Raw genomic sequence first — 9,417 nt, 5'->3', positions numbered from 1 at the left:
ATCCTGATATACATTTTTTATGGGATTCAGTGAGTGGAAGCAGAAATAATCCCAATCGATCTACTAACAGTCTTCAGTTTCACCAAGATAGAGGTCCTGTTTTCTGGAGAAGAGAACACAACTGATGGGGACAAAATAGGGGTGCCATTGAAATGCAACATTTTGGTTCCTCATACCAGTGAACCAACAGGAAAGAATATTAACTGTTCCTGCTGGTGTACTTGATTCTGATTATAGTGAGTACTTAGGAAAGCAAATGTAGAGGTGGGTCAGGGAGAACTATATTCAGAACACAGAGGATTCACAGGAGCATGCTTTAGTATTTACACACCCAATATTAACTGTAAATGGGCCATTGCATGAACTCAGCCCAATAAAAACAAACCAACTATGGGCTCGGACTGTTGGAAATCATGTTTTCATTCATCCCACCAAGCAAAAGTCCAAACAAACTGAAATGCTGTCCATTAATGAGAGAATGAGTGGTAAAGGAGAAAGATGATCTATATTAATTATGGATCTGGGAATTACTGCTGCAGTAAATAATGTAGCTTAGTTCCATTTACTCTTTTAGGTCTGGAGAGTACAGAGAAAATGTCTGGCCACTATACTAGAGATGATTCTGTAACTGATTTGACTTGTACCTTCCAACTCAGTAAAAAAATGAGTAAAATTTTTTTTAAAGAAATTGACTATGTAAGTAAAATACCTGAAAACCTCATATTATATTGAAGAGACAAGATATCTTAAAAGAATTTGAATAAATCTTGGTGAATCAACAGATGGATTTTATTGATTACAACTTATGTATCTTCATAAATTTATTTGTCCCAATCATACTCTCCAACTATTGGCTAGGCTAGTTGCTCAATTGCAAACATTGGAGGTTCCAAATAGCATCTCCTCTTCTCATACCTCCAGCTGCCTTGGTCCTTCCTGGGAAAGGTTTTATTTCTGGCAGGGTCTTCATTGTGTCTCCTGTGAAAAGATCACCAAGCTCTTATTTGACTAGATCCATGAAGATTCATTTATAAGGGAATTCCTTTGTAATCAATGGAAAGGTAGTCACAGTACATTAGAGGAGCAAGTTTTGTAAAAGTATTATAACTTTCTGTGAGTATAACACAATGTAAATGAGAAAGTATACATTGACATGTGCATAAGAATATTTTTATGAAAAGAATCATAAGAAAAATTAATAATGATTATTTTTTAGAAAAACATAGAAATAAGAAGACATAAAATCTTGTACAACTTTGAGATGTTTGAGTTTTCGAAACACATGCATGATTTACTTTATATTTTCATATACATAGGGCCATCTGGATGGTGACATTTTTTACTGTCTTACTTTCCTAGCACTGCTGTAACAAACTACTAAAACCTGGATGGCATCAAATAATAAAGATTAACTGTTTCATAGTTCTGAAAGCTAGATGTCTGAAGTCTGTAGAGACAAGACAAATCCTTGCCTCTTCCTAGCTTCTGATGGTTTGCTGGCAAACTTTAGGCTTCAATTCCTGCCTCAGTAGACATATGGCATTCTCTCCTGTGTCTTTATGGCTATGCCTAATTATCTTCTCTTATAAAAATGTTAAAGTATCTTAGGTTAGGGCCTCCATTAATCTTGCTTGGCCTCACCCTAACTAATAGCATTTTCAAAGACTGTATTTTCATATAAAGTAACATTCATGTCCTTTGGAGAGCATAAGTCAATCCATATTCTGCACCTAATATGTTTTCTTCTTTGAAATCACAAACTTCCCTTGTGAAATATTTGTTGCAAAGTATGAAAAAGCATTATCAAAATATTACCACCAATTTGCCCATAGCTTACTTTTGGTGTATTTTCCCCCAACTCACTCCCAATTATTAACACCATTTTTAGTATTATACATTTGTTATAGTTCATGAGAGAACATTCTCATATTTGTCATCAATTTGTTATAAAAAAAGAAAACAAGGAATTGTTTATATATATATATATAAACTTGGAATTTTTTATTAAATATGATGAAAACCTTATTAAAATTTATTTCATATCCCTTCTTAATATTCATGAAAATAAGTATAAAAAATAAAATTTTGAATTAATCCACAGAAAGAAAAAGAATCTTACATAGAAAGTTTGCTTGTGAAAGATTTCCATATATTTTTCAAAATTGAGAGGAGGGTTAGTTAACTGACTTAGCATATTGATGAAGGTTTATAGCCATCTTTGGATGGACAGAGAAAAATAAGTTTTACCTTCAAAACACCTTAGATTCTAGAAGCTTGAGCATCAGTTTTCAGAGCATGTAGAGTTAAAACATACATTGGATTACAGGCAGAATATTTTATTTCTCAGGACCATTTTTTCACACAGATAGGAAACAACTCCTCTACATTATCCTGCAAAGTATTGGAGGGTTTTTGTTCTTGCCATTTTTTTTTTTTTTTTAGTTGTGCTAGAGAATTCACTAGAGATTCACAGTATCACTGTACAGGACAGTGATGAAATACATGGCTACACATCAAGGACTAAGTGAAATCTACTATTTGAAAAATGTGAAATATGTAGCTCTTACCTCATGCTACTCCCAGAATTGCCAACTGCCAAAACTTCACTATTTTCTAAAATCTGAATATTATTTTCTACGATCTCCCATTACTCATTCTGCCAAAAGAGTGGGGAGTTGTTGTTTTTTTCAGGAGGAAATATATGACTGACATATTTTGTGATCACGCAAAACTCAAGCCTCCCATTCTCCTCCAAAAATAAAAAAAAACTGTCCACACATTTAGAGATTCTAAATCACTTCTTGTTTCCTCAGATTTAAATATAAATTGAGAGTTTCTGCTTCCTGGCAAGATGGAAAGATTAATGAATTGAAAGATAGATCAATAGATATCTATCTTCAAACTAAAGCAAAGAGGAATTTCTAATGTACACATTAGGTACAACAACTTCTCTATTTTCCTTAATTCTACTCTGGCCCTGAAGGTGCAAAATTAAGACCATGTAATTGACTAGATTCATATTCCTAAGGTAAGTGGTCATCACTTAATATTTCAGTCTATTTCTCAAAATTCTCACCTTACCTTCCACCTAAACAACCTAGCATTTTTTTTAGAAATTTTTTTTAATTGATTTTGTAAAAATATTACATTAAAAAAATATGAGGTCCCATTCGACCCCACCACCCCCACCGCACCCCTCCCCCCCCCAGCAATACTCACTCCCATCATCATGACACATCCATTGCATTTGGTAAGTACATCTCTGGGTATCTCTGCACCTCATGGTCCTAGCATTTTATTTCTATCACTTGTTTTGCAGTTCTCTGCAGATTTTCTGAAAAATGCTCATCTCCCATGTGCTCCTTGTCATAGAAGAATGATGAGTTACCTTAAACAATTTTTTTATGAGTTACTTTTTATTGTTTTACTTCTTGCATTGCATAATAAAATTATAAGGGATATTTTGGGGATAATGAAGCAGGCACTGTAGTTCAATCAGGTCATTTATTGATTGAGCAGAAGTTGTCATCTTATTCTTGTGATACCAGGTGATTCATAGGGGGCTTGATGGAGCTGGGGAGAAAATAGAATGTCAGCAGTACCTCAGAATCCTGGGGAGACTAGTCTCCTGCCATCTCTGAGCTTGTATATGCTCACCTTCTTTATATTAATATACTTAAAAATTATCTTTATATATTTTTAAATTCTTTTTATTGTCTTTTTGTTCTCTTTTCTTTCAAAATGTCTGCTTACGTGTGACTGTGGACAAGACCCAAATTCTCCCTCGATGCACTGTCAAAGGTTCTCTCTCCTCTCTTCAGCCTGTTGGATTCATTATTCAGAAATCCAAAACAGAAATCTGATGAATCTCAATTTATGCTTGAGTAGAGCAGACTAAACTTAGGTCCTTCACCAATCTTAGGAACAAATTCCCTTGACCAGTATCCAGAATAAGGCAACATAAAGTACTGCTTGATATGGAATGTTAACAGCCCAGCATTGTGTAAAAAATGATGAAAAGATTTTATAAGCCACAAAAAAAGAAAATTTATGTGGATGTTACAGTCACAAACATGTTTCTAAGTGCAATCAGTTCTCCATTAAGTTTTCAATATCTTGTTTCCAAAATCTTAGTATTATTTGATATATTTTAAGAAGCAAATGGTTCAGATGTAAAAAGATGATCGTGAGGAGGGGGCAAGATGGCGGCTGAGTGAACATCCCTATTAGAGTCTTCTGCAGGGAATCGGCTGGGCGGCGTTGGAGACTCTTTGGGACCGGATTGTTTCGGGATTTTTGCTGGTCCGGAGGTGTCTGGACATCGATTTGGAGGGAAGGTAACAGAGAGGATTCGTCTGTGAAATATACACGGAGATCCCAGCTACCTGTAGAGGATTCCCTTCTTGGGTAGGCGGAGACGAGGCATCTAGCCCCGCTCGGTGGGGCTGGGCCAGGCCGGGCCACGCTGCGCCGGCGGTGAGCGGGGCCGGGCGGGGCCGAGCCAGGCCGAGCCGGGCCGCGGTAGCGTTTGGAGCCGGGCGGGGCCGGTGCAGGCCCCGGCTGCGGGCCGCGGTAGCGCTTGGAGCCGGGCGGGGCCGGTGCAGGCCCCGGCTGCGGGCCGCGGTAGCGCTTGGAGCCGGGCGGGGCCGGTGCAGGCCCCGGCTGCGGGCCGCGGTAGCGCTTGGAGCCGGGCGGGGCCGGTTCAGGCCCCGGCAGCGGGCCGCGGTAGCGTTTGGAGCCGGGCGGGCCCGGGTCAGGCCGCGGCGGGTACGGAGCCGGGCAGGGCCGGTCCAGGCCGCGGTGGCGGGAGGTGGACGCCGGAGCCCGCTGGGCCGCTGTAGCGAGCGGAGCTGGGCGGAGCCAGGCCAGGCCAAGGCAGCGTGAGGAGCCGGGCAGAGCCGGTCCAAGCCTCCGCGGCGGGCGGAGCCGGGCCTGCGGAGGGGTTTCTGTTTTTTTTTTGTTTGTTTGTTTGTTTGTTTGTTTTTTGTTTTTTTTTTTTTTAATTTTACTTAATTTTTTTTTTTTTTTTTTTTTTTTTTTTGAGCATCTGCAGTACTGGGGAGTTCGTGGGCCCTGGGCGGCCTATTGGGGGTTTGTGGGAAGGGAGGTGCTTGCAGACCCATTTGGGCAGACAGACGGGGGGGTTTTAGGGCAAAGCGGGGGGAAGTTGTTGTTTTAGATAGTGTTGCAATTGTGACACGTGTGTACCTGTATCTCTCTTCTCCCTATCTGTTCCCCACCGTTTGCCCATCCTCTTTTTCTTTCTTCCTTTCTTCTTGCCTTTCTTTTTTCTTTATTATAATTAGTTTGTTTTTTTTGTTTTTTTTTTTTTGTTTTTTTTTTTCGGTTTTCTCTTTCCCTCTTGTCCCTCATCTTCCACTTATTTTTACTTTAATTCAAGTATACAATAGGTGCTACAGGGAACACCTCACATTTGCTGGGTTTTCCCATCCTCCACTGCCTCATTTCTGTGTGAACTGATTTAGGCTACCTACACTATCCCCCTTCCCCTGCATCTTGATATCCACTATCATCTACTGTCTCTCCTATATTCCACCCCCCACCTCCCGTTCTTCGATCCACAAAGTGTCTAACTCTTAATTTCTAATACCTTTGTTCTGTTTTCTGTCTATTATCCACTCTTGAAACTATTACCTTTCTTTTCTTTTTCCCTCTCTCATGAAAACAATAGCTGTGTAGTTCATACCATATTCCTCCCAAATTCAGTCATCAACTTCATAAAAGGTACTCTACCTACAGCTATAACTCTATACAATCTACATGAATCTAACCTCCATCCTTCCAGATCTCATATTCCTGCTTTATTAACATACATCACCAATACAACTTTACACTTTTCCCTTGCTTACACAATTGCCTTTCCCCAACACTAATACTTTCCTCTAAAGTGAACTTAACCAACAACAAGTAACTAGAATAAGAAGAAAAAAGTGACAAAGAGAAGATATAACACCTGTGCAAAAATAACAACTAATTAACCTCCAAGAGCAGACAAAGAAGCTAAGGAACTGATTAAATTCGTCAAAATAAAGAGATGACCAGAAAGCAACAAAAATCTACGAACCAAACCAATAATCAGGAAAACATGGCTGAATCCAATCAACAAACCAATAATCACGAAGGGGAGCAAAACTTGGCACAAGCAATGAAAGATCTCAGAACATTTATCACCGACAAATTTGATGCAGTAATGAAAGAGGTTAACAACATGAAGACATCACTTGGAGGGGAAATTGCAGACATACGCAAAAACATAACAGATATGATGGGAATGAACACCACAGTTCAAGAAATCAAAAATACACTTGCAGCAAATATCAGCAGACTAGAAGAGACAGAGCAGAGAATTAGTGATGTGGAAGACAGTACTTCAGAAATCAAACAGATAGTAGAAGGGGTCAATAAGAAGATAGAAAAAATCCAATTAGGATTTAGGGACCTGAATGACAATGCAAAACGCTCAAACATACGTATTATAGGCATTCCAGAAGGTGAAGAGAAGGGAAAGGGGTCAGAAAGAGTGTTGCAGGAAATAATGGCTGAAAACTTCCCAAATCTACTGAAAGAGACAGATGTACATATCCAAGAAGCACAGCGCACTCCACAAGTCATAAACCCCAACAGGCCCACCCCAAGACATATACTTGTCAAATTATCCAATGCTCAAGACAAAGAGAAAATCCTAAAAGCAGCAAGAGAAAAGAAAACCATCACATACAAGGGAAGCTCAATTAGACTAAGTGCTGATTTCTCTTCTGAAACCATGGAGGCAAGAAGACAGTGGTATGATATAGTCAAGGTACTAAAGGAAAAAAATTTCCAACCAAGAATACTCTATCCAGCTAAACTAGCATTCAAACATGATGGAGAGTTCAAAATATTCGCAGAAAAACAGAAACTGAAAGAGTATACCAACAAGAAACCTCCCCTTCAAGAAATTCTAAAGGGAGTTCTGCAGGAAGAAAGGAAAAAACAGGAAAGGCAAAGTTGGAGGAGAGTATAAGACCAACAACAACAACAAAAAAGACAAAAAAAAAATATACAAACAAAATATGACAAACACAAATCCAATCAAAATATGGCTAACACAAATAATTCCTTGATAGTAATAACACTGAATGTCAATGGATTAAACTCACCTATCAAAAGATTCAGACTGGGACACTGGATAAGGAAATATGACCCATCCATATGCTGTCTACAAGAGACACATCTTAGACCCAGAGACGCATGGAGATTGAAAGTGAAAGGCTGGAAAACAATCATACAAGCTAACAATAACCAAAAAAAGGCAGGAGTAGCTATATTAATATCAGACAAAATAGACTTTAAATGTGAAACAATTGTGAGAGACAAAGAAGGATACTACATTTTAGTGAAAGGGAAAATCTGTCAAGAAGATCGAACAATCATAAATATCTATGCCCCTAACAAGGGTGCCTCTAAATACGTCAGGCAAACGCTGGAAAAACTAAGTGAAAGAATAGATACATCTACAATTATAGTGGGGGATTTTAATACACCACTATCAACTCTGGACAGAACATCTCAAAAGAGAATCACCAAAGAAACAAAACATCTGAATAGTATATTAGAGGAGCTCGATCTAATAGACATATATAGATCGCTACACCCAAACACAGCAGGATATACATTTTTCTCAAGCGCACATGGATCATTCTCCAAGATAGATCATATGCTAGGCCACAAAGAAAGGCTGAACGAATTCAGAAAGATTGAAATCATACAAAACATTATCTCTGACCACAGTGGAGTCAAGCTGGAGATTTGCAAGGGAAAGAAGCCCAGATTTCACACCACGATTTGGAAATTAAACAACGCACTCTTAGAAAAACAGTGGGTCAAAGAGGAAATCTCAAAAGAAATCAATGACTACCTTGAAACAAATGATAATGATAACACAACATACCAAAATTTATGGGATGCAGCAAAAGCAGTACTGAGAGGGAAGTTTATAGCCATAAATTCATATATCAAAAAAGAAGAAAGAGCAAAAATTGAAGAACTAACTGCACATTTGAAGGAATTAGAAAAACAACAACAAAGTAACCCAACAGGAAGAAGAAGGAAGGAAATAACAAAGATAAGAGCAGAACTAAATGAAATAGAAAATAAGAAAGCACTTGAACAGATAAACAAGACCAAGAGCTGGTTTTTTGAGAAGATTAACAAAATTGACAAACCTTTAGCAACACTAACAAAGAAAAAAAGAGAGAAGATGCAAATACACAAAATAAGAAATGAGAAAGGCGATATCACCACTGACCCCACAGAAATAAAGACTATCATAAGAGGATATTTTGAAAAACTATATTCCAACAAAAATGACAATCTAGAGGAAATGGACAAATTCCTAGAAACACATAAACAGCCCATATTGACAAAAGAAGAAATTGATGATCTTAACAAACCAATCACAAGCAGAGAGATAGAATCAGTTATTAAAAATCTCCCAACTAAGAAGAGCCCAGGGCCAGATGGCTTCACAGGTGAATTCTATAAAACATTCCGGAAAGAACTGACACCAATCCTGCTGAAACTATTCCAAACCATCGAAACAGAAAGAACATTACCCAACTCCTTCTATGATGCCAACATTACCCTAGTACCAAAGCCAAACAAAGACATCACAAGAAAGGAAAATTACAGACCAATTTCTCTAATGAAGCTAGACGCAAAAATACTTAACAAAATACTTGCTAATCGTATTCAACAACACATTAAACGAATTATACACCACGACCAAGTGGGATTCATCCCAGGTATGCAAGGATGGTTCAACGTAAAAAAATCAATCAACGTAATACACCATATAAACAGATTGAAGGAAAAAAATCACATGATTATATCTATTGATGCAGAAAAAGCATTTGACAAAATACAGCACCCTTTCTTGATAAAAACACTCCAAATGATTGGAATACAAGGAAATTTTTTGAACATGATAAAGAGTATATATGAAAAACCTAAAGCCAATATTGTTTATAATGGAGAAATCCTAGACTCCTTCCCTCTAAACTCAGGAACAAGACAAGGATGCCCACTGTCGCCACTCCTATTTAACATTGTCTTAGAAGTACTTGCTCGAGCACTGAGGCAAGAACCAGAAATAAAAGGCATTCAAATTGGAAAGGAAGAAGTCAAAATTTCATTATTTGCAGATGACATGATCCTATACATAGAAAACCCTGAGAGATCTACAACGAAGATTCTAGAACTCATAAATGAGTTTAGTAAAGTCGCAGGTTATAAGATCAATGCGCAAAAATCAGTAGCATTTCTGTACACCAATAATGAGCAAGATCAGGAGGAAATCAAGAAACAAATACCATTCACAATAGTAAATAAAAAAATCAAATACTTAGGAATAAATTT

The sequence above is a fragment of the Dasypus novemcinctus genome, chromosome 10, assembly GCF_030445035.2.
Source record: "Dasypus novemcinctus isolate mDasNov1 chromosome 10, mDasNov1.1.hap2, whole genome shotgun sequence".
In the NCBI taxonomy this organism is placed as follows: domain Eukaryota; kingdom Metazoa; phylum Chordata; class Mammalia; order Cingulata; family Dasypodidae; genus Dasypus; species Dasypus novemcinctus.
Note: the sequence above shows the minus strand (reverse complement) of the source record.